The 26,852-nt window shown below is 39.5% G+C and overlaps 1 long non-coding RNA gene across 2 annotated transcripts; it reads left to right on the forward strand.

The window, feature by feature from the left end:
• Positions 1-1,895: 1,895 nt before the first annotated feature.
• On the forward strand, positions 1,896-25,893 carry LOC116667645. Of its 2 annotated transcripts, XR_004324577.1 has the most exons (5): positions 1,896-2,005; positions 20,870-20,925; positions 22,007-22,153; positions 25,101-25,262; positions 25,573-25,893. It is a non-coding gene; the product is annotated as an uncharacterized LOC116667645 (long non-coding RNA). The 2 variants fall into 2 exon arrangements; XR_004324576.1 differs by lacking the exon at positions 25,573-25,893 and having other exon boundaries at positions 25,101-25,522.
• Positions 25,894-26,852: the final 959 nt, after the last annotated feature.

The raw sequence follows: 26,852 nt of genomic DNA on the forward strand, positions 1-26,852 counted from the left end.
CCCCAACATTTTTTTAAGTCTAGATTTTCTTTTTGTAGACAGAGACATTTTGGTCACCTAGTGGTTTTGCTTTAATATGGCAAGCACCAAAAATTGTGTTCTGGACAAGTGTTTGAACTACTTAAGTGATCTGATTAAAAAGGAGTCTCAACCATTAGCCATCAGCAACATTGGTTGAAATGGAATCATGGCTTGGTTCAGTGCTGGTCTCAGATGGGTTCATTTAACTGCATCCAAACAGTAGGCCTCCTAAGACATCTCATGTATGTTCTGATTTTGTGATTTTGGGTATGATACAGTGGTTTAGTTATTTATTTGGGGTTAGTCATGACCACTGCCCAACAATGTTCAATAGTACCCTACTTATCCTTCTCAAACAAAACCATCTTCCAATTTAAGTATTATCAACAAGAAGAATTTCTCTTCGATCTTTGGGGTCAGAAGACAAAACAGAGTCAAAGCCAGCATGTCCTCTTGGTCATTCCTTCACTTACTTTAGAGAGCGATACATACACAAAAAGCATATGAAAAGCACCGCTGGGAACGCTATCTGAATGGTGAGGTGTTGCTCTGGGCTATTTGCTAAACCCAAGGAACATTCTGCCTGTTATCATCTGCGGATTTATTTTTAAATGACAGATCACAGTTTTTATAATAAGAATACCCATGTTGAAAAAGTTCCTGACTAAGTACTCATGCTGAAGACCTTATGTCAGGAAAAAGAAGTATTACAGTGTATTACAGGTGGTCAAGACTGCAATGTTCATGAGTTAGAGCCAAGGAAGGAAGTCGCCACCCCACCAAAGCCCCAGCGTGCTCACCACGATGATCTAGCATGCCTGCCCAAGCTCTTAAAATTGTCTGTGATGGTTTCTTCGAACGGACCAAAGACGGTATAGAAGGAAGATTAACTTCCTTTTCCTAATTAGCAATGAGCATTCATGCTATTAAACAGCATTTGCCTAAAGCAATTATCAACCTCACTTTGTTGATCTATAAAATACTTGGAGCTAGGAAATCAGAAAACTAAATCAAATCTGCCCAAATCTCAAATCTCCACGTATATGAGAGATCTAATTGAGAAGGAGAACTTTCTAAATGTGGTCGTTTCTCAGCTGCTAGTTCATAAGCCAAACACAGCATAAAAAGTGTGTCCTCCTGGAAATCTAGGCCAGTCAACATTGCAGAAGGAAGGGTAGTGACCGGGCATCTGAGCTGACTCCTAGCCTCCGGATTTTAGAACATAGTCTTTCTGAAGTGGAAACTTGAATTCTCTAGCCACAAACACACTTTTATGTAATAGGATACAAGTCTGGGTAGAATAAGAATTTGCAGGGAGGGATAAATTGGCAGTTTGGGATTTACAGATACTAACTACTATGTATAAAATAGATAAACAACATGGTCCTACTGTATAGCACAGGGAACTAAATTCAGTATCTTTTAATGGCCTGTAATGAAAAAGAATATGAAAAGGAATATATATATATATATATATATATATATATATATACACACACACGTATAAATGAATCACTGTGCTGTACACCAGAAATGAGCACATTGTAAATTAACTATACTTCGATTAAAAAATATTTTTATAAAGGATTTCCTTAGGTTCATATAACCAGCTTGCTTCCCCACTACAGAGCCTAACAGGTCTCCCAGCCCAAATTAAGACTGATTCTACCCATCTTTCTTCAGCTCTTTTCTCCAGAGAAATTCAATTCTGGAGCAACTAATATCATTAAGTTGAAAATATAAAAGGGGAAATCTAAGAACCTATGCTTTTTAAAAGGAGGGACTAAGAAAGGCAGAAACAAGTACTAGAAATTGTTTACTTCAAATTCCTCACCCAAAGCCAACCCCAGTGGGGCAGGTTTTTAACAGACAATCCGCCTCGCCCTCCCCAGGCCCCAGGGACTTCCAGTGCAGAACCCAAATCAGCCCTGACGAAGTGTCTCAGAGGGGCTCTCCCTCAAAGCTGCCCTCTGCGCATCTGCAGGTATGCACTCTCCTGGTTGAAGGGATGGCTCCGGGGGACCCTTGGGCTCTGTCACTGTGCTATTGCAAGCGCCGGTTTGGCTAAGCAGCAGTTCTGGAAGGAAAAGGACAGTTAGGGCGAAAGCCAGTCATTACTGAGGCTGAGCTGGGAGGCATTCTTCCTGGATACTTACCAGGTTCACACTGAGGATGGGGGTGGAAGTGGGGATTGGACAGAGGCTCCGAGTAGATTGTCTTCCCGGTCAGTTATGAAATGGCAAATGTCTCTCTTTGCGGTCTCATGTTTTTCACGTGTCTCACTGCCTTTTTGATTTTGCCACAGCTGTGACTTGGAAAGAATCATTCGTTCTGTTGGCTTACAGAGGTCTAAGTTATCTGAATATAGACCAGTCTTCCCCATCTTCTGTGGTTTGTGCTGTGTTTTACGGCATCGCTAACTGTTGAAATTGTTGCTAAAGAATCTTGATCTTTAATACTTTATTCTATCCTCCAAGAAAAATCAGAATCGGATAGCAGTGCTGCTAAATCATCTCAGCTCTCGTAGTATGATCCAGGATACTCTCCTGTGTTTCTTCTGCTATAAACTTAGCAAGTTTATTTTCAGGCAAAGGTATTTTGTGTTCACATTCTATGGGGTTTTTTTCTTCCCCCACTTTTCTTTTTTATGTTTTCCCCAAGAGTAAAATTCCATATGGGAGATACACAACTACACTGTTCGGTAGATTAATAAATTCCCACTGAGATCACATATTCTCCTCCTCTGCGAGTTTCTCTGCCTGTACTCCACATTTCAAATTTTACACAGCTCTGTCTTGATAATACAATTCACAAATTGCACGTTTACGGCTCTTTCTAGGGTGGGTGCGACAGGCGTCCCTGAAGTCCATGCTGACATCACCCACTATGGACATCATTCAATACCATTGTGGGTGCCACCCTCCCTACTCTAGACCAGCAAACAAGCAAGACCTACGTACAGCCTGTTGTAAAAGTTGGGATAGCACCAAATCTGCTGGGGCCATTGCCCACATTTTTATTTCTCAACATAAATATTTTTTATATGAATGAAGCGACATTTTCCTTCCTAGGTACAAAGGGCTAGTTTCTAATTCTCCGCTTAAAGGAGCAGGAGGGAGGTGTAATGCGTGTGGACAGTGGGCGACAGCCTCAGCCCTGGTGCGCGGCAGACTCGCTGACCTTTTAGCCTTCTGGAGTTTAACCATTTCCTGATGTCTTTTCAGAGTCATTTTCTCGTTGGAAAAGCCCTCTCTAAACTGATAGCATCTAAACAAGCCTCTACCTTAATTGGAAAAATTCTCCCATAAATATTTATGCTGCAGTGATTAGGCCATTTACTGAGCTCAACTGCCCATTATGGGTTAAAACAGGGAGCATTGTTTGGGGTTGCCTGCAGCCTGACATGGTTTATTGGAGGGGACCCGGAGCTGTAATTTATTTAATCAAGCCTCTGACCCCAGCCCTCTGGAGTAGCCAGTAATTGTGAAGCAGAAGTAACCACATCGATGAGAATCAGTATTCCGGGTTGTAAATTCTGAAAGTCTAATTTGAAAGGAATAAAAGAAAAAGAGCAAAGTTTGTAACAAAGTCTTTGTACAGTGTATGGTTGTAAAGACAGATAGATAAGTAGGTAGGTAGGTAGGTAGGTAGGTAGGTAGGTAGGTAGGTAGATAGATAAAACTTTTAAAAGAAAAAAAAAAAACTTCAAAGCAGAGAAGCAGAACCATTTACCAGCATTAAGCTCCTGCTGGTTCAATGTTCCTCTGGCCCCCTTTACAGTTCTGAGGCTCCGCTACAAAGAATCACATGGCATTGACTCTAATTCCTGCTTTTGGAAATATGTCAGATTTGGGGTGCAAAGAGGGGTAAGGAAAGGCTTCTGTATTAAAATCTGTGAAGAAGACTCCTGCTTCAGCACAAATTTTAGATGAGTTGAGGCCAAGGTAAACATATAAATGCTGGATTTTCTACCCAATTATCAACTTAGTATTACTTCTATCTTTGAGGTCATGATTTTTAAGAGCTAGATGGTGAGTGTGAGAACGTACTTAGACAGTGCGTGTGTTTATACAAATAAATAAATGAAAACCTTTTTTTCTTTTAGTTTCCTTTTCCAGCTGCAGATTTTCTCCTGATTCCATTTTTGAGTCATGATTAATTCATATGTTTAGAATAAAAAGAACCTCTTCTCCACTGGCCTTTTGACCTCCCAGCTGCAGACCCAAACATCCATTCCTTATTTCCAGGCATGATTTAAAAGACATATTTTCTTCTTTAAACTCTTTCCTACCACTACTTGGCTACTGCTCTCCAGATTCCTAGTTCAAGAAGAAATTCTAAAGTCAAAAATTATAATGGTTTATTAAACTATAAATCATCTCTCCTCTTTGTTTAAACTTGCGTTTCATTGAGGTCCCACAGTTTCCTTAACCCTCCGGAGCTTGGCAATACCAGTATCTCGTAATAGCTTCTCCTGTCCTATTTCCCATTAGCAAACACTGGCAAACACTATTCATGTACAAGAAAAATGCACCACAAACGTGGTTTCTGCCACATCCTACCACTAAGAGCATACTGCCATAAAAAAGAATGAAATAATGTCATTTGCAGCTGCATGGATGGACCTAGAGATTATCATACTGAGTGAAGTAAATCAAAGAAAGAAAGACAAATATCAGATGATATCACTTCTAGGTGGAATCTGAAAAAAAAAAAAAGGTACAAATGAACTTATTTCCAAAGTAAAAACAGACTCATGGATATAAGAAACAAACTATGGTTACCAAGGGGAAAGGGCGGAGAGGGATAAATTAGGGGTTGAGGACTAACAGACACACATTACCATATATAAAACAGATAACCAACAAGGACCTACTGTATAGCACAGGGAACTACATTCAATATCTTATAATAAAATATAATGGGGAAGAATCTGAAATAAAAGATATATGTATGTATACGTATAACTGAATCACTTTGCTGTACACCTGAAACTAATACTGTAAATCAACTACACTTCAATAAAATATTTTTATAATAATAATAATAGTAGTAATAATAATAGTAATAGCACACAGGGCTGGACCTTCATCAGAGCCAGTTTCTAAACCTTGTGGAAGAAATCAAAGCAGGTTGGTTTTCCAGTCAGTAAGAGTCAAGGGTGCTGTGGCCACGGAGAGTCCTACAGCTTAGGGTTTTATATTCCAAAGATGTTTTTAAAGGCTAGATGGGGACACAGGTTAGGCATTTATGTTAGACAGGTTGTTGCACTAACTATATAAAGAACTTTTCATGTAACAAGAGTATCTTGTGTGGACTCTTTTAGGTATATGGGTAACAACTAATTGTTTCAACTTCTATCATGTAGAAGGTGAACGATCTCTCAGTCAAGCTCTGAACCCAAAAGAAAGGGTTAATTTATTTTACCCTAAACAGATTACCTCACCTTCAATTCAGAAAATCTCTTTGAAGAAGCTTAAACTGGGAGTCTAAGGTTTCCTGTTAAATTATTCATTCCTTGTTCTACCTGAGTGTCATTATCTCTGTCATAGTGATGGTTGTCACAGAAACAGTCATCAGGTTGCAAACTACACAGGGTTTTTTTTTTTTTTAAGTTAAAATTATGACAGAAAAACCAACAATAGATGAGACTGTTACACGTCTGTCTATAAGGGTAATCCAGGACTTGGGGATAGATTTCCCACATAAGGATGAAAATATCGCCAGGAAAAAAAAAAAAAAAAGTGGGTAAGAGGTCTATGTCCCCGGTGGTGACGAAAAGGTGCCCGCAGACAGTAACATTTCTCAGTCGTGCTGATCGCAGTGCCCCTGAAGTTACGGTCGCAGACTAAACCCTTCATATCCCACACAGCAAACTCAAAAGCACCCAGCGTTGATTAAAAGCAGACTAGACAATGAAACCAGAACCAGCCCAGCAAAAGTCCAGTGCCCATCAGTAAATGAACTTCTTCCCATTTTCATACGAAAACAGCAGCTCACTGATCAAGCATTTTCGAAAGGGCTCCTTGCAGTTCAGAGTGATTACTCATGTGAGCCTCTCAATAACCACTTGGGCTCTCCTTTTATAGGTGGGAAAACTGAGGCACAGAGAAGTTAGCCCTGTTGACCAAGGCCACACAGCTCGGCCACACAGCCAGCATCTGAACTTGGAGAATATGGTTCCAGACCCCCATGATCTTGGTTCCTGACCTAATGATCTTAACCGCCCGTGCTGCTGCTGGCTTTAAAAAATAACGAGGGCTCTCATGACCAAATCACTCAAAGAAACTGGCTGGGCTGCCCTATTCAAATCTGACTTTAGGAAGGAAGTGTGCTGTTGGTTCTGTCTACCCCGAGTCCATGAAAGGCATCACTGTGGAAGGAAAGCTCCAAATCAGGGAGGGTGGTCTCCAGATGCCATCTTTGAAATCCACAGAAGAGCATCACAACATGCCAACCAAAGCATGCCACTTGGGCATATTAATTATTGTGAGCTGAAGGCAATTGAGAAATAGCAGACGTAGGAAAGACTCTGTGCCTTTCCGCTCTCTACCTAAAAGCAGGGCATCAATTTTCAGTGAAAACGGTGCTCCCCCTGTACCAGGAAGAAGACACCGTTCTTATCACCAGAGACAGGGAGTGGATGCCAAGATGAGGCTGAAAATAACTCACTCACTAAAATAACCCTTACCTTCCTTTGACTCCCTGCATATATTTCCTAGTCACTTGCCCACAATTTACTGGCCCTGGCACAAACCCCTTTTTTCTTCTGTCTTACCACATCTCCACAATTTCTTGCTCTTTGTTAAATGGTAAAGCCCCCAGGTCTAACTGCTCCTTTGGGGTTTTCATTTCTTCCTATGAAGCCCCAGTGCCACAGAAAAGCATTGATATCAAATAAAATGTGTATTTTCCCTCTTTCCTGTTAACCTGCCTTTGACAACTTAATCTGCGGGTCTCAAGGACAGCATTAAGAGTGTCGAGAAAACATCATTCCTCCCCTGCACCATCACCGCCCAAACTTCAACTTCCTTTCTCCCCTCATCTTGACTGGTCATGCTTTTCAAACTCATGTGACTTTTAGTTCCTCGATTCTTTGTTATTCGCTCAGTGTATTAACCCCTCCCACCCCTCTGGAACCACCCAGTGTTTTCTCCTAAGGCAACTGTTTCCAACACTTTCTCCTACGGGGCCCCTATGTGCCATTGCTCTTACCCTTATATAGGAATGTCCAATATAACATGAACAACAATAAAATAACTTTTTAATAATAATAATAGTAGTAATAATAATGGCACACAGGGCTGGACCTTCATCAGAGCCAGTTTCTAAACCTTGTGGAAGGAATCAGAGCAGGCTGGTTTCCCAGTCAGTAAGAGTCAAGGGTGCTGTGGCCACAGGGAGTCCTACAGCTGAGACTTCTATATGTGAAAGACGTTTTTAAAGGCTGGCTGGGGACACAGGTTAGACATTAATGCTAGACACGTTGTTGCAAAGACTTTTCATATAACAAGAGTATCTTGTGTGGACTCTTTTAGGTATATGGGTAACAACTAATTGTTTCAACTTCCGTCATGCTCTGAACCCAAAAGAAAGGGTTAATTTATTCTACCCCAAACAGATTACCTCAACTTCAATTCAGAAAATCTCTTTGAAGAAGCTTAAACTGGGATTCAACTGCTTCCTGCTAAATTATTCATTCTTTGTTCTACCTGAGTGTCATTATCTCTGTCATAGTGTTTCTTAATTTCTGGATTTCTCCAGATAGCTTCCTGTTTATTAATTCTCTCTTCAGCCTTAGTTAATGTGTTTGTCTAATGTGTGTTCAACCCATTATTGAGCTCTTCATTTCAAGTATTATATTTATGACTTTTACAATTTCTATCTGAGTCTTTTCAAATCTGCCTATTCATTTCTTAAAATCTCGTTTTATATTCATATTTCAAATATTCTTATTTATTTCTTTAAACACATTAAACATATTAATTAAATAATTACAATATCTAATGGCTTTGTGGGTCTGAGGCTGCTGTCTTTAATTTTTCATTTGTTTGGCTTTTTATGTTTCTTTAGGGTTTTTTTTTTTTTCCTGATTCATATATTTTGTTGCTTCTTTCCTCGAATTTTCTGATTTTGTTATCATAAGCATATGTCCCATAAACTTCATCAGTGGGAATTTTTGAGACTTAGAGTTAAAATGTGCATTCCTTCTGAAAGAATTTATATTTGCTTCCTGCAGGCATGTTGGGACACCGCCAACATGGGGTCACTTTATCATAAATTCTCAGCCTACGGTATCTCAAACACAAAAGCACCATGAATTTGGGCCCAAACCCCTGTGATGACCAACTCAGGGGAGAATTTTTCCCCCCTACCCAGAGCCAGGACCAGGGAAAGCATTTTTCTAGTTCACCATTTCACTGACTGTAATTTTGAGTGTCTGGGCTTTTTTATCGCTAATCTGGCACGCCTGCCTCCTGGGATGATTGTAGTGTTTCTTCATGACCTGCGTTTAGCAAAAAAAAAAACCAAAGCTCATGGGACAAGGGTAGGTGATTTTAAAAGAACAGCTGATTTTCACCACTGGCTTATCTTTAAATATTTATAGTTTTGCTTTATTTTTCAGTCTCTTAGGAGTCTTTTTACTTTGTTTCCAGCTCAGCAATGTACTTTTACATGCACAGACTTCGCTCAGCATGGTGAGGTATGGGCGGGTTTGGGGATTTCTAGCTGACCATAATGCTTGAAATAGACATCTTCCCAGACATGGTACTTTTTCCGCAGCTGTTTTTAAGAACCTATAACAGATTTCATTATGTATTATTAGAGCTGTTTATCTGGGCTTGCCTCTCATAGGACCTGGAGGAAGTTCCTGGAGGAAAAGAAACTTCTTTTCCGGGATTCATCATCTTCAGCTACAAGGCAAGGCTTTGCCTTAAACGAGCACTGTATAAATTAATGACTTAGTGGCCTGACAGTCTCTCCTGGGCTTCCGCAGAAAGTGTGCCTGTCATGGATTACTTACTACACTGCAACCAATTGCTGACATTTCTCCCTTCCCGTTAGAGTTCCTCATAGGAAATGATCTCGTTTTATTGCCTTTGCATTCTTAGAGCTTAGTTTAGAGTTTGTCCTATAACAAACACTGAATAAATGTTGACTCAAAGGAGTCAAGAGTCTCAGTCTACAAGACTGGTATGTCAGGCAAGGGAAAGCAACTGTATTCATTTCAAGAATGACACTGAATCTGGTGACACTGAATCGGCCAAAGCTGAGACAGAAGAAACAGAGGAGTCAGGCTTGATGGATAGTCTCTGTTGTCATCTTTTCCGAGAGTTGTAACTTTAAGGGCCAGAGACCAAGGGAGGATTTAAAAAAAAAAAAAAAAAAAAAAAACCTTCTTAAACAGAAATCAGAAACTTTTTCCCTCCTGCTGTAAACTTTGATGAGTTTCCCAAAAAGATCTAATCCTTCTGCCTTCCCCTCATTTTAAGGAAAACAGATGTTAAATCCTTCAGCATCTTTGGCTAATGTAAGTTCCTTAGATGAACTTAGATTGGCAAAATTGAAATATTAGAGTATGTGGTAGAGTCATGGTCTCCTACAAAACTCCATAAACAGCCATGCAGATCTGAAATCTTCAGTATTTTCTAGAAAAAAAAATACATTCCTAAGTTAAGACGATAAGCACCTTGTAACTCTTCAGCCTTTATCAGAGTCTTACTCTAACCTCCCAGAGGTCACTTTGGTCCACAGAGTTGAGGCCAAGGCCCACCAAGACTGAGACATCCTGATTCCTGATGAGGCTCTAGTGAGTTTTGCTTGGGGGGTCCAGGCGGCTAGAATGTGGACCACTCCCTTTTCCTACGTGCCCTTTTCTGGCAGATCAATTCCAGCATGCAGAGTATGGCTGCCAAACGTGTAACATTCTGGGAATTCAGTAATAATCTCCTTGACCTGTAAGCTTTAAACACGGCGTTTGTTGCCCTCCAACTTTTGGTCCTTCATCTCTTCCAAAAGTTCCATCACAGAGCCTGACTTAACTTTTGACTTTTGTGAAGTAATTCTCCACCTTTGAAACAGAAATAATCATCTTTCCTGCTGACCTCAGTGTGGGATACTACTTCAAACCCTTCAGAAGAAACTATGTTAAGTAATTTCAAAAGCAAAGGACTAGATTCTTCCAGATTGCCATAAAACATCCTGAGATAGTTTGAAAACCTCTGTCACGTTAAGCCAGAAATATGGGGAAGATAAGAACTTGACATCAAAATTCATCTCCAATGTCATCTCTCGTCAGAAAACTTTCCTGACCACCCCCCAGTCTAAATCTGATACCTGCTCTATGAAACGATAAAAGATGGCACTTAACAGACATGAACAGCCAAACACAGTGTTAATGCTTTATATGCAAAGCCATGCTTCCTTCCATTATTTATTCATCAAATACCAAGTATTTAAAGTGCATCCTATGTGCCAAGATTTGCATTGAACTGAGTTTATGGTGATGAACCCAAAAGATACGATTCTTACCCTCCTTGAGCTACTGTCTAGTGAAGAAGATAAATGTCATATAAGTACAACAGAATATAGAATTTCAAAGTGTGACAAGTTCTGTGTAAGGAAGCAATAGGCAGCTAGGAAGGAAGGCAGCAGAGTGAAATAGAACTGACTTAACTTTGGGGTCAGAAAAGAGATAGATAGGCTGACATCGCAGAGACAAGTCATAGTGAGCAGGATGACTTGAGATGTTAGACCACCTCAGACAAAAAGCCCAGCATGTGCTGAGCCTCTGACTCAGAGGAAGCTTGGTGCCCTCCAGGACCTGGAGGAAGTGTGGCTGGCGTAAAGCACATGAGGGTGAGGGTGGCAAAGACGAGACGGGCGGGAGGCCAAGCTAGAACTTAGCACGATGCTAAAGAGCTTTTATTTTATTCTCAGTGAGTTCATTAGAAACGATCTCAAGTCTTCACAGCACCTTTCGAGTTGAATGCTACTCCCATCTTCATTTTACAGATGAGAAGTTTGAGGCTCTGGGAGATAAAGCAATTACACAGCTAGTAAGGGGCGCAGGCAGATTAGAAAACTTACACACACACTTCAAAGTTCAAGTTGAGGCTGTTAAAATGACACTAATCTGCCTTCCTGTCTTGCCAGAGGACCTCGTGCAAACCGTCATGATGGCACTTACATCACTATATTTCAGCACTGCGTCTCCTACTAGCCCTTACATTTTAACTCATAGTTTAGATACTTTTATTTTCGGGTAGACTGAAAGCCCCTTGAGAGCAAGAATCAGAGCTTATTTGACACCCTGCTTTAAACATAGCAGGACTACAGCACTGCTGAATGAATGACTACTGGTATCAGATATGCAAATTTGGGAAGACTTTGAGCTAATCAGACCCATATTCTAAGGCTTACACTGAAAAAAAAAAAGATTTGCAGATACTAACTAATATATATGTAAGACAGATAAACAACAAGTTCATACTGTATAGCACAGGGAACTACATTCAATATCATGTAGTAACTTATGGTGAAAAAGAATATGAAAAAGAATACACATATATTCATGTATGACTGAAGCATTATGCTGTACACTAGAAATTGACACAACAGTTGTAAACTGACTGTACTTCAATAAAATTATATATACAAAAAAAAGAGAAGCATACTAAGAAATGTTTAAAAAAAATCCTATTTGTGGGCACAAGGAAGAAGGCCTAACTTAAAAAAGATTTTTAGCCAATCTGTTATGAATATCAATAACATATTAGACATAGTTTAATCTGTTTGGGGGTATTTTTTGGGGGTGGGGCAAGGAATGATTTTTCTCATCTCCATGAACTGTAAATTTGAGCAAAGTGATATGAGGTCAAGGCATTTTAACAGGAAATCAACATGTTTTAAAGTAACTTTTGCTGTTTTTCCTCCAAAGTACTTTTTCACTGTATGGTCCATTGATGACAGTTTCAACCAAATACTAGAAAATAAAAACTCAAGTTGCACTTTTTACAAGCCAAGTTTTGCAGTATTGTCAATAGCTGAATAAGTCGAGGTACTAGAACCCTATTGTCATTTACTGGAGCCACCTAAGAGCTATCTAGACAGTTATTCATTCATTTAATTTCATTAATAAATTTAATTACATTTTTATAGACAGCTTATACGTGCTAGGCACCCTTAGCCTCAAACACAGCTAACGAAGAATTGATAAACCCACAAGATTTCATGCCGTCCTTTAGGAAGCTGCTGGAACTAGTCCATACACCATTCATTTGTCAAGTCCCAAAGGCCAACAACAAAATGGACTCAGAGTATCTCTGAATGGAAAAATTCTGGAAAATCTGTGCCACGAGTAACTGTCTACAGTTCTCAGCCAATGTCTCAAGAGATGCTCTTCTAAGACTCCAAATTTGGCTCTGTGTCCCTTTGTTGTCTGTCTTCCTCAGTGGCCCTGCTCTGTAAGGGATGTGGAACAGAGCCCAAGCCCAGGAAGGCAGGGAAGGTGGAGAATTTATTTTATTATATGTCATGGAATGTAAGGACACAGATTCATGACTCAGTTCAATTTGGAGCAACTTATTATAAACTGTTATATTTCCCTTCTGATCCTAACTTCCTTCCTGTCCCTAATATGAACTGAGATCCCTCTCTCTCTCTCTCTCTCTCACTTTCCTCCTGTCCCATCAGTGAGGAGGCCAAGTCATCTCTTTGCAGTTTCTTCCATCTGTTGACCTCAAGGTTTGATGACACTACCCCTTAATTGGCTTCCTAACTCCTTGAGCGAGAGCAACTTCCAGGTCTCCTACTTACAGGTTCGGTTCCTTCCTGGACCATGTGGCTCCACCTCGGTGAATTTCCTTCCATAGCTCTCCCTTCAACCACATTTCTAGCTGATTTACTGCTTCTCTGCTGTTATACTCCTTTCTGAATCCTGTTTCAGTTACTCCAACACAGAATAAATCATCTTGTTTGCATGACAATTTTTTTTCCTTAATCTCAGCCCCAAATTCCAGCCACTAGGATGATGTGAAAGTCATATTCATATTCCTGACTTCTATGTATACTGAGACCCCCCTGCTACATGTGATAAGTAACAATGTCTTCTTTACAATAAAAGGTATATGTGTGAATATACAGGGAGAGTGTATATATATGTACATGTATATGTATGTATATGTAGGTACATATCCTACAGATAGAAGTGTTAGTGATGAGTAAATAAGAACACTTACATGTCACTGGGCAACGTTTCCAGGAGCACACGCTTGGTCCTTCTGCTCCTTCCTCTCTTCCTTCCTGCTATTTGACTCGTGAAGCACAGATGGTAGTATGACTAAGCAGCCATCCTGTGACCTTAAGAGTGGAAGCTTTCTACCAAGATTTTGGCAGGGCAGATAGACAGAAAGAGTGTGAGCCCCAGTAGCTTCATGGGACAACCACAAGGGCCCGGGACTGCCAACTAGAGGATACTGTTACTTATTTTAAGTCGATGTAGTCAAGGCTTAAATGAAATTCCTGGCTTGTGTGTGTGTGAGAGAGAGAGAGAGAGAGAGAGAGAGAAAGATTTCTAATTGATCTATATATATATGTGTGCAAACACACATACAAGTATGCACATGCACTGCTGTATGGTCTAAACCATTCTACTATATGCTTTAGACCATATAGTAGTACTTTGCATACTTTATAAGTACTACATGAAAAAAAATCAATGTAGCAACATTTAACACAGAATATAACCCAAGAGCAAGCAAGCAGTCTATAAACATTAAGTACTATACTTTTAATCCTCTCAAGAACCACAGAAGACACGAAGTGCCATCCACGTGTTAACCAATGAGGAAACTGGGTCTTAAAGAGGGTAAGTAATAGGACTTGACTCTCAGAGTTAGCAAGTGGTAGAGTTAAGATTTGGACCCAAGTCTACCTGATTCCAGAACTCAAAATCTGAAATGCAGTGTACACTACCTCATCCAGCATGGCAAGGAATTCTGTGCTTGGAGAGAAACCAAGCAGTCCCTCTATGAGCCATGAGAGAGATTTTGTCACATGGATTCAAAGGAGAGGGCATAATTGAGCACGAGGGTTCCCATGGAGAAGTCCCAGATCTGCCACTTGCTGGCTTTTTGACCTTATCCAAGTCAACCCTGTTCCCTCAGACACACTTCCTTCATCTTCACAGTGAAGATGTTGACTTGATTACACTGAGCAGTTCTTTCCAACTCTAAAATGCCATCAGTCAATGATTCTTTGTGACCAGTTTATTGGAAGAGAACAGAAAAACCAAACTTGACTGTGAGATTTGAATGAAATATCTTGGTCTCCACACTCTATGTCTTTTATTTCGTTATCTTTTCAGCTCCCTCTTTGTTGTAATATGCAGACAGTTTTGCAGATATTGATGGGCACTTAGAAAGAATTACCCATATTAGTACAGAGTAGAGATAAGCAGTATAGAGACCAAAGGAAACAAGAGGCATAGAGGCAAGAGGAAGAAAGGGAAAAGGAGAAGGTAGAAAGGGCTTCACTTGAAGGGGGTGGAGTTAAAAGAGGGAGCCAGCACGTTGCCACAGACTTGCCCAGTGTTTCTGTGTCTTGAGTTCTGCCTCTAATAAATGTCTTCTTTATTGCTTTTGCACTTTCCCAAGACAGATACTTAAAAGATGAGTTCTCAACTGCAGTAAGGCAGATGGAATTTTGAATTAGAAAGGCCCACGCCTGTCCCAGCTCAGCCATTTGCTAGCTCAGTGACCTTAGACTTTGCACGTCTGTTTGTGACATGACTTTAAATGAGTGATTCAACTTCCATTCCTCATTTGGCAATAATTCTCACCTCTCAGGGTTGTTGTCTGGAGTAAGAGGTGGTGTAGGTAGAAACTTAGCGTAATAGACTCTGTACAAAGATTTAAGATATATGTCCCAATGGGTTGTTGAGCAATTCCACAAATTTAAGGCTTAAAGAATTTGCTGTCGTACTTTATACGTCCACAGGAGACTTTGCAAACATTACATAAATGCTTCTCCCTGAATCAGTTAAAACTTCCGAGCTGGGAATGAAGAGGCCCAAAGATTTGTAGCGTCTGGTGGTAGTTTTGTGGTTTTCTTTTTAACGGTTGTGTTAGTAGTAGCTTGTTGTTTGCTTAGTTCTGAAAAGTCAGCTCCTCTCAAAGACTCAGAGTGTTATACCATTCAGATTTATTTTAATATGATTTGTAGGCAGACATGACTTGGGAATTTGTCAAAGAAACTCATAGAGCCTGGGCAGTGGCCCTTCACTTGGAAAGCATTAGGCAAGAGCCAGATAAGCCAGCTGGCCTCCAGTTCAAATAGTAACTTTTTTTTCTCTTTTGTAGCCTTTAAGTATCTAAATATTTGGGTTAAATACATTAGGATTAGCATAAACATAGAACACTGGTCCATCGCATTCAACGGGAGAATTGTTGCCATCCTTGTAACCCTCCTATCTCATTAATTTCAGTGTAATTAAAGGTAAATTTTTAGAAACTCACCCTTTCTGAAAGGAATTTGCAGGGAAATATCACCTAGGCTGTTTCTCTTAACATGCTACCGGGTAGCTCTTAGTTTCAAATAAACTCAACACTGGATTTGCAACAGCTGTTCCTAAAACAGAACAAAGACGAGTCACTGAATTCTTCACAAAGAAAAATAAAACTTGAAAAAAAATCACTGAGATCTTAGCAGGGCAATCATCAATTCATGAGGAATGAAATGAAGTGAGTTACAAGACTAGTTCAAATGTGTCTCAAGTATGGGGTAAGACAGCAGAGATCTGTAGCCAACTTTGCTTTTCTTCATTCATCTATTCAAAAAAAAAATCTGAATTTCATTTGGAGCTATTCCAATTTGCTGCCGTCTTCTTCAATTACATACCTGGGGATGCTAAAATTACAGCTTTCTCCCCATTAATGCTTTATATTATGTAAAATCTCACCATACCAGAGAATCATCATTGCAAATAGATCAACAGTCACAATTTCTTTAAGTTTTTCTTTTTTCTTTAAATTTTTTTTGGGGGAGGGGAGAGATCATTAGTTTTATTTATTTATTTATTTATTTATTTATTTATTTATTTATTTATTTATTTATTTAATAGAGGGACTGGGGATTGAACCCTGGACCTCACGCATGCTAAGTGTGCACTCTACCTCTGTGCTATACCCTATCCCCTAAGTTTTTCTTGTATCTATATTAATGGTCTTTTTTTAAATTTTGACTTTAATTTAATAGCAAAATCTTAAGATAACTAGGTGTCTGTACATAGAAAAGACTGAGATATTGCTTCTATTTCATCCAACTGTGTTTATATTTCTTATTTACTTGTCTATAACCTCCACCAGGTTTTAAAACCACATAGCCCAGTTATCTTGTTTGTCCTGTTCAACATTATTATCCCAGATCCTAATGTAACAACTAGCAAATAAAGGACACTGAAAGGAAAAAGAAATGTTTGTTGAGTGTTTCAATTGAACAAGAGTAGATATAAAAGCAAGGAAAAAACTCATTTTCTTCTTTGCTCTTCTACCAGAGGGATAGATAACGGATAAACACAAATGATGGAAAGGGATCTGAAGATTACAGTTTAACTGAGTTTAGTTAAGTCTACAGCTGGTATATTTCCCAACTTTTTGTCTTAAACACAAAAAGGGCACAACTGGATCTATCATGTACCACCTACCTCTAAAACAAAAAACTAAACTATTAATTGACTGTATAAATGTATGACAAAGCTTAAGTGTAACGAATCATGTATTGCTAATGAATACAGAACTGAAATGTTCCTCGTTTCAGATATCTAAGTAGGTGACTGTGTGGACTTCAGAATGTGGGTCACAGAGTTAGACATCTCAAGGGATTCATGAGATGCAGCGTGGAGACTCAGAAGAGGGACTCAAGGCCAGGATCCTCTCCTTGCTGTCTGTATGACCTCAGACAAGGTGTAAAAGCAAAATGAAATGGAGAAAATCAGGCTACCTCCCTCACAGAGTTGTGATAAGCTTTACATGGTTTAAATATATAAAATGTGAAAAACAATGCCTGACAGATCTACGCACTGATACAAGGGTTTTTTTTTTTTTTTTTTTTTTTTTTTTTGTCAATACCAACCTCATCGCCAACCTCATCACCATTACTCCTGTACCTTAACTGACCCTCTGGCTATTCTGACCATACTCCAATTCTGTCCCTGACCCTAGCAATGGTATACCAACTCATGTTCCACCAAGAAACTTTCTTCCAAGTTCTCACATGAGGCCAAGTCCATCAGATAAGTCTGCCTAGAGAATGGGCAGGAGAGACCTGATTTTCTGTTGCTCTTTTGGGAGAAGACCAGGTCACAGTTTCACATCTCCTATTTCCACAGGAATAACTCAGCTGTGGCGGGGGGCGGGGGGGGGGGGAGTGATGAGGGAGACGGTGCAGCAGAAAATATAAAAGAGGACCTGACAAGGGGAGTGGTATGTCTCAGTGGCAGAGCATGCTCTTAGCACACACAAGGTCTTGGGTTCAATCCCCAGTACCTCCATTAAAAAAATAAATAAATAATTTTTTTAAGTGAGAACCTAACAAATTCCGTGTGTTCTAATAATATCCATGAACAGACTGCTGTACCTCATTCATTCATTGCAAAGAGTGGTTTATGGGTAAAGCATGAGATAAAACTGAAAGGAATGAGATAAAATCATATGCATTTATTCCATTTCCTTTCTCTCTAGTTTCCAGAGAGAGCTTACGCTTTGAAGAGTATGATAAAGTAGCTATTTCAAAAAGCTCTTCAACAGTAAAAACCTAAATGCTGCATAAAATACAATTATTTTAAATGCATTGCTGAGAATATATGAAAATAAGAAAAATTCCCAAGCCCTCACAGTCTGTCTGTCTCCAAACAAATAAAGAATAAGCAAAGAAAAAAGTATAGCTACCTTGGGAGACAATGTCATCCCTGGAAACCAGAGACGGGATCTCTTTGCTGGGCAGTGCATTCCAAACTCGAACTTACTTAGACCCACAGATTAGGAAAGACATGTCAGAATTAACAAATGACAAAAGTCACTGTAACACTTTTCCATGTTCTTTTCTCGGCGAGCCTCCCAATATTTATGGCATCATTTAATGTTCTGAAAATTAAGACTTTGTGTTGAGTAGATTAACTGTTTGTACTCAGTTTAGTGGAATGCTTAAGGAATGAAGGCGGTGACTACAGGTGTGGTTGATGACAAGAAAACTTAAGAGGTTAGGAACCCAGAATTCTTGGGAGCCTCTTTCTGCCAAAGAATGTGGGTGCAGTACTGAGCACTGCCAAGTTACACAACTGAAAGGTCTAAGGTTGATTCCTCGTTTGCTGAGAGAATATCCCCACAACAAAATCCCACAGGCAAGTGCGAAGTTTTATCTGTGAGATTTGGAAATGCTTGTGGGTGACCAACTACAAGCCACATCACCCAGGAACATCTTAATAAAATGAAATCTCCATCCAACTTACATATCGCTATCCATCTTAACAAAGTAAACAGCTTCATAAAATTTACTGCTATGTTTTTATTCTATTTTTATTTGATTGAATATTCTAGATTTGATTATCCGTAGAGTACAGATTTGATCTTTGTCCAACAATTTATTAAGGGAAGGCAGGGCCATTACTTATTTCTCTTTATACCCTTTTAGATCTAACATAATGATTTGCCTATAATAGGCACTCAAAAAGAGTTATTGAACTAGAAGAAGACATTTTTAAAAATTATCTTTTTGAAATCATAGTTCAAGTCAACATTCCTGGTCAAAATAACTTTAATCCAGAAATTTTCCTTACTACCTATCGGCACTTACATCTCACTATCTGAGTCACAGGCTCTTCTTGATTGCAACATGATCGTGAATGCATTCAATAATATCCCAAGACAGAAAGTCAAGAATGAATAGCCAGTAAAATTTCAAGACTTTAATGAGACACAATGGGCCCAATTCAAGAGTGAAGCTGAGTAACTTAAAGACCTTGTTGGGAGCAAAGTGTCCATTCACATGCCCAAGCCTGGCCAAGGGAACGACCCCTTCTGGACAAGCACGCCATACCCCACAGGCTACTTTACTCACCCTAATTTGACTCAGCGTTGGATAAGTTCCAATATAAATGTTCCCACAAAATACAAGGCCAAGGAAACATCTCAATCTTTTTAGAACGAAGTGGTCTGACTTGGTTTTACTGGCTCTTAATTTCTGCACATCAGCTCACAGAGCCCTGCCCTGCATTTACTTACCAGCGCATCACTCAGGTGGAACCCAAGGGAGACCACGCTACTGCTTCAAGACTACCTTTCGGGTTACCTGCCAAAACTCATTCTCTGGAGGTCCCAAACGTCTTTATTTAATGTGTTGATGACATCACACTTGAGGGTGGTATGGCTGGCAGGACATTAAATAAATTGTATTTTACAAGGTGCCTAATGCATGAACACTGGGAGAGCTAAGTTGCGCTTTCTGCTGTCAAAGTGCCTATCTGGATCTCAGATATGAACCAAGAACCTTGGAGAAAAAAACCCCTCCTTTCTTATTCATCCAGCCTATTTCACTGTGGTTCTTCTGATAGGGGAAAAGATTTGCTATAAAGATAATATTCAGGGTGGGGTATAGAGCTCAGTGGTAGAGCGAGTGCCTGGCATGTATGAGGTACTGGGTCCAATCTCCAGTACCTCCATTACATAAATTTTTAAATAAATAAATAAACCTAAGTACCCCCAAAAAGCTTAAAAATAAAATAAATGATAATAAATTTTTTAAAAACCCTAAAAAAAGAGAAAAATGAAGATAATATTAATTACATATAAGACCACACACAAAGATACACATATCATCTTACTTTCTACAACACTGGTGGAAAGGAAGCAGTTTTCATTTCTGAATTTAGGAGACAAGATTGAGCTCTTCTATGACCAGTCAGAAGGTATGAAGTATTATTGTTGCAAATACTATAGAAGTGTTACATAATCATGATAATTTGGTACAAATAACTTCGGTTTTTCACTTATGATTCCTTGTGGCTATCATATACCTTCTTTTTTAAAAAATAATTTTATTCTATTTTTTTTCTTTAATGGAGGTGCTGGGGATTGAACCCAGGACCTCATGCATGCTAAGCACACGCTCTACCGCTGAGCTCTACCCCTTCTCCCCCATGTGCCTTCTCATATCATGTGATGAAAAGGGCATTTCACCTCTGTGTTCTTTCCCAAAACCCATAACCTCAGTATACATGTGAGAAAACTAAGAGACACATCCAGACGGGGGGACACTACATAGGCCGGTTTGCCAGTACTCCTCAGGGTGTTGAAGAACAAGATAAAGAAACTGGGAAACAATCATAGATCAAAGGAGGCTGGGGAGACATGACAGCTAAGTGCCATGTGGAATCCTGAATTGAATCCTGGCAAGGAAGAGAAAAAGGTAATGAAAATCCTAGTGAAATCCATATAAAATCTGGGGTTAAAAAAAAAAATAGGATGGCCTTTAGTGGGGACCTGCCCTAAAACCATCAGAAATAAACAAGACAGGTACGCATTAAAAAAACGTTAAGGGTGGAAACACAGTACTGCCTTTGGTAACCCACCTCAGTGACCGGTTTGGCCATCATGAGGAGCTGAGATGTTTTATCTACTCGTTCATTATCCCTCCCTTCATTCACTTGACAAAATAAACACCAGGTATCTGCCATGAGCTAGGCCTCCTCCAGGTTTAGGGATACAGTTGTTAAACAAGACAAACAAGGTGCCTGACCTTCTTTTGTAACCAATCTCCCTTTTGAAACTAATGTCTCTTCTTTTATTTTCAGTACTAACAGGAATACCATATGTCTTCTCAGGTCGCCACAACCAAATACCATAATTGGTAAGTCCAAGACGAAGGGTTTGGCCAATTTGGTTTCTGGTAAGTGCCCTCCCTCGGCACGGCCTGTAGGCAGCTGCCTTCTCCCTGTGCCCTCGTATGGCCTTCCCTTGGCACGTGGGCAGTGGGAGGGGTGGTGGGAGCTGGGGGAGCTGTCTGGTGCCTCCTCTTATAAGGATGCTAATCCTGTTGGATCAAGCCCTCATCCTTATGGCCTCATTTAAACTTAATCACTTCCTTACTTCAGATACAGCCACACTTGGGGCAGGACTGGGGGGCAGGTTAAGGCGTCAACATATGACTTGGGGGCGGGGTGGTGACGTATTCGTATTCAGTCCATAACAGATTTAAAAATATGATGAACTATTGAATAAGCCAAACCTCAGACTAAGACTAGGGTAACTCAAAAAGCAGAAGGCAGGAAATTTTAGATCCCGTCTTCTAGATTTCCTTTACATCCTGGAGACTTTTGAGAAGTATAGCGAAGCCTGCCTTTCTCACAATTTATGGGAACTTCTGTTCCTGCTGTCAGCTGGAGCCAGATGACTGCATTAAAATAGAGGACACAAGTCACCCAAGTATTTTTTTATGTCTAAAACTAATATTAAGTTGGAATAATCTAATTTGAGGTTGGCTTTAAGTGCCTCACTTTAAGCTACACACATCTTCCATTTCCCAAAATTCAGTTTCATTTCTCATGCTGCTTTAATTCACCAAGGAGAGAGAAAAGAGTTCTAAATGTGGATATGGCAAGTGCAGATAGATGCGGCTTATAAAAGGCTCTGGACATACTCCAACCCACGTAAAAATTAAAAGGAAAGCAAAAATCAACATGAGAAAATAGAAATGTCAGGCTTAGCACCAAACCTAGAGTGCTCCCAGGCCCTTCGGCAAATTTACAATATTGCTTGAAAGTTTAATTATAGAGATATAAAAATGGTTTTAGGAAGGCCAAATGTACTAGTGACCAGAATTTACCCTGCATCTGCTCTCAGGTGCCCTTGCAGAGAAAAAATAGAAATTTAATATGAATTAGTGCTATCATAATAGTTCTAATTAGAATCTTTTTTTTTTAATATAAAAGCCCTGTTTATTTGGAGTGGGGTTCCTCTACATCGCTCTCCTGTGAAGGAGGCAGGCACAGCTCCCAGACAACAATTTGTGGCAGATCCCTCTTTCCAGTAGTATCGGGTATTCTGGCAGAAAACTCATTGGAATCATCTTAAACAGGGTGAGTTTTCTTTCCCAAATCTTTTTCCCCCTCCAACACTGAGAGAAGCTAAATTTTCATTATTTTCAGTAGAGAAATATTCAAGAAATATTTTTCAAGATAATATATCCTTAAACTCAGGAGAAACAGTCATTCTAAGGGAGAGCTAAGAGCCCCAGCTTAATTCCGGGTAGACCAGACACCGAGTTTTCCCAGAAGTACTTCATAAAACAGAAATTCTAGTTTCCTTGTTCTTTTCTTTCTTTCTCTTTCTCTCCCTTTTTCCACCTTTTTGTCTGTCTCTTTCACTGTCTGTCTAATTTCTCTGGAAACCAAAAGCTGAAACAAAATACCAATTAACTTTGACATTTCCAAAATGGAATTAAGAATTCCTTTTTTTTTTTTTTTTTTTTTTCTGAAATCATTCTAAATCTCCTGATCCGACTTTGAACTTCCAAATACTTAGCCTCCAGATATCCTGGGGGGGTAGCATAAATAATGCAGGAGACAGAGTTGAATTTTAAGTGCAAACATAGACGATCTCTTAACTTCTTTGGAGAACACTAGTTAATAAGTCAGATTTTGCCAGGCCTTTCAGAAGTTTAATAATTAAAATGATAAGCACAGGAAGGTTTTCATGCCATGTAATTCCATGACCAACATGGTGTTTGCAGATTAGTCTGGTTGCAATGTGGGGAGAGCTTGGAAGGAGAAAAACCTGGGGCAGGAGCCAACTCAAATATCACAGAGGAGCTGCTGGAGGCCAGAGCTGGGGGGTGGCAGTGGGGACAGAACACAGAGGGCAAGTGACAGGGAATCTTCAAAAGGTGGGGAAGGGGGTGCTTTCCCGTGGTGTCTCCAGGGGCCAGACCGGCTCATCCTGGTGTTGGCCTCTCCCCAGCTGTCTGGGATGGCGGGGGGGAGGTGGGAGCTGGGGGGTTGACACCTTCTGCCTTCTGTCCCAGGACCCTACGTCCAAAGACACAATCAGGGCAGCCCCCACCCAGCCCCTCTGTCCCACGGGGAAGGCCAGGCTGCCCTGAGAATTTGGCCACATACTCCACTTCCTCTAACCAGTTCTTTTTTTTTGTTTTCCTGCTGATTAACTTTTTTAAGTAATGGTTCCCCTCATCCACTTTATTCTCAAATTTTCATTTAATTTTAATTCTTAAGTTTGCCTTCTTTTGCCTTCTTTGTTCTGATTTCCTATCCCCTAACCTTAATCCCAAGAAATGATGTTTTTAGCTTTCCAGCTCATGGGCTTTGGCCTTAGCCTAGACCATTATAGCTTTTAGTCATGCTTTAACCTTTTAGCTCATTGGCTTATCGTATTTTAGCTTTTATTTTTAAATCTCATGTGTTTTGTATTTTTAAACTCTTAACCTTTTACCTTTGTGGGGATTTTAAATCTTCTATTTTAGCTTCCACTTCATTCTCTGTTAGGTTAATTTTTCTTACCTTATAATCGCTTTTAAAATTTTAACCTCTGCTTAACCAACTGTCCCTTTTCATTTTTTAGATTTGCCTTCATTTTTTTTTTCTTTTATATTGTTTCCTAGTTTTAACATATTCTTATAATTAACAACAAGGGATGGTGTGTAAAGGACCCAATCACCATAACTGGGGGAGTTTGGGCACTTCCCTCTCACCCTCCCCTCCATCCTCTAACCTCCTGGACCTCCTGCTCCCCAAAATCTGCCTTTCTGGTGCCCCTAATGGGTCCTCTAGTCTTCGTAAGACTGAGTCAAAATACTAAAAATAAATAACTTCACAATGAAAAGAGAAAGTGTGTTTTCAAGTCCATGACCTCTGACAAAGATAGACTATGAATTTTTGGTAAAGATGGTCAATATTATACAAGCCAAGGAGAAATGATAACTGGAGGGGTTAACAAAAATTGCCCCTGGGCCAGGCCCTCGAGGGCAGGCAGATGACTTTGAAACTCCTCATGAGAGAAAGTAAAGCAGATAGCCTGGGACCAGGTTATCTGCACCACTTACAAAATCACATGCACTTAATTCCAGACTGGTCATCCCCCTTCTCAGCAGATGCAGGGTAGCACCTTTTCTTTCCTTTATCATAAAAGATGGATAAGCTGGCCAAAGTGGAAGTTATCAAAAGCAGAACTTTTTAAAAATGTGGCTCTGATGCGCTTCTGCTGGAGATTGCCTTTTTTTTTTTTTTTTTTTTTTTTTTTTATCATGACTTAAGTTGGAAAGACCTAGGACAGGAAAAGGGCGATCTCACCTCCATACAATGGGCACAAGTTTCCCTCAGAAAGTTTTAGGAACTTAGTGGAGTATGGTTTCCCTAAATGTTTTCTTAAGGAAGAAACAGAAAGAAATGAGTGTCCAAAGGATGGCTCAATCATAGCAGCCATGCCTCTGTCTACACACTCTCATCCCAGGGCACTCCTATCAGGTCCTCGTTTAAGAGTCTGCTAAGGGGAACCTCCTTTGAGAACCAATCTTGCCCCATTGATTTATAACTTGATAACCTGTAACTCCTTCCCTTCCTCAGGAAGTGGCATGGCCTCCAATCCTTTCTGTATATAAAACAGGACAGGTGTCACTCTCCTCACTTGAGAATAGTCCTTCTTTGGCTGACCACCAAGTCTGAGCCTACCATATTAACCTGGTACAGAAAGCCAACTGACTCCAGTGTTGTAGGAACTGGCTAGTCATGCTTTACCTCAAACAAGATCCTTTTCAACAAAAACAATCTTAAAGCCCCTAGAGACTACTGAAGACGTTTTAGCCATTCATTTATTCAAAACTATGTACTGACACCACTGTGTGCCATCCACTGTCCTAGGCACTTGGAAGATATGAACAAACGATGTCCCAGCTCTCATGAAGCTTACAGTCCAAAGGAGATAAACAGTAAACAAACCAGTGAAAATGTCAGCTGGTGAGTAGAAAAATAAATCAGAGAAAGGAGGTGTAAGAGGATTCTCATTCCTTTACAGGTACCATTGTAGATGTGGCCACTGTCTGAGAAGGTGACAACTGAAAAGAAGCTGCAGCAAAGTGAGGGAGAGGGCCATGCAGACACCTGGAGGAAGAGTCCTATGAAATGCACTGTTGGGTTTATAGTCAAAGGTTATTGAGAACATTCACTATGTTTCCAGGTAAATGTCTTAGTCACAGTTCTAGGAAATGTTCATTCCTCTTGAATAACAAATTTGTTTTTATCTTAAGGACACCATGAACCAAGTAACCAATTGTGAAACCTTTTTATGTATCAGCTGGGAACCTTAGATCAAAATTTATGGCCCAATTCTAGCAAGTGTTCCCAATGAGCTGTGACATTTATTTGTGTAATATCTCACTTGTGATGTTCACAGTCTTTCCTACCTTTCTTCCCTTTGACAACTTTCCTCATCCAACTTTGTTTTTACATTAGTTTGTTTTCTTATGGATATTTGTTCCTTTCTGAAGCAAGACACGACAGAGAGAAAGAAGAAAAAGAACAAAAGAGCAAAGGAGAAGAGTGCAGAGAGATGGAAAAATGATGATTTAACTACAAATAGCAAGAATTCAATGGATAATATCAAATGGCAATCTAACCCTGTTATTTAGAAACACAAAGGGAAACACCAAAAGGAACAATGAAAATAATTTAAAATGTTGTCCCCGTGGAATAAGAATCTAGTACATGATGTAGGGAGGGAAAGAAGACTGCTGTGTTTGTTTAAAATAAATGTCCATCGACAGACGACTGGATAAAGAAGTTGTGGTATATTTATATAATGGAATACTACTCAGCCACAAAAAAGAATAAAATAATGTCATTTGCAGCAACATGGATGGACCTGGAGATCGCCATTCTAAGTGAAGTAAGACAGAAAGAAAAAGAAAAATACTGTATGACATCATTCATATGTGGAATTCAAAAAAGAAAAAAGAAGACACTAGTGAACTTTTCTGCAAAACACACAGACATAGTAAACAATCTTATGGTTACCAAGGGGAGAGTGGGTGGGAAGGGATAAATTAGGAGTTCAAGATTTGCAAATATTAACTAGAATATATAAAATAGCTAAACAAATTTCTACTGTAAAGCACAGGGAATTATATTCAATATCTTGTAGTAATCTATAATGAGAAAGAAAAACAAAACAAATATATGTATGTATATGTATGACTAAAATATTATGTTATACACCAGAAATTGACACATTATAAACTGTCTCTACTTCAATTTTAAAAATGAGGCAGTATTAATATCTAGTAGAGCATCTGGCATATACGGGGAGCAATCTTTACTGTTTGATGAATGAATGAATGAATGAATAATATTTTGTAGTTAAGTCTAGTAGAACTATTTCTCTTTTTGAGTATGTGTACATACTTACATATCAAATTTTGATTGAGTTAAAAGGTTAATATAAGTGTCTGAGAAATAAACAAAATACGGTAATGTCTTGAAGTTATTTTACCATATTTTTCAGTATTTAAAACAGTTCACTTTTGTAGTTTCAGCTTGTCACTCCCTCCCCAAACATCTTCTTCAACTGCCCCTTCAAAACACCACCCTTTCCCTAACATCCTGTGCACCTTTATTTTCTTTCCTGTACAATTTTTGATGGCTAGAATGTCTTCCTCAAGCCCCATCCTACTACTCATTCTGCAATCTTTTCAACAAAAGCCTGGAAAACTCCTGGAAGAAGTCTACACAAGTCAAAGGGCACTTCAGCCCTCCTGAAACCTTCCTTCTC

This window comes from Camelus ferus, chromosome 12 (assembly GCF_009834535.1).
Source record: "Camelus ferus isolate YT-003-E chromosome 12, BCGSAC_Cfer_1.0, whole genome shotgun sequence".
NCBI lineage: Eukaryota > Metazoa > Chordata > Mammalia > Artiodactyla > Camelidae > Camelus > Camelus ferus.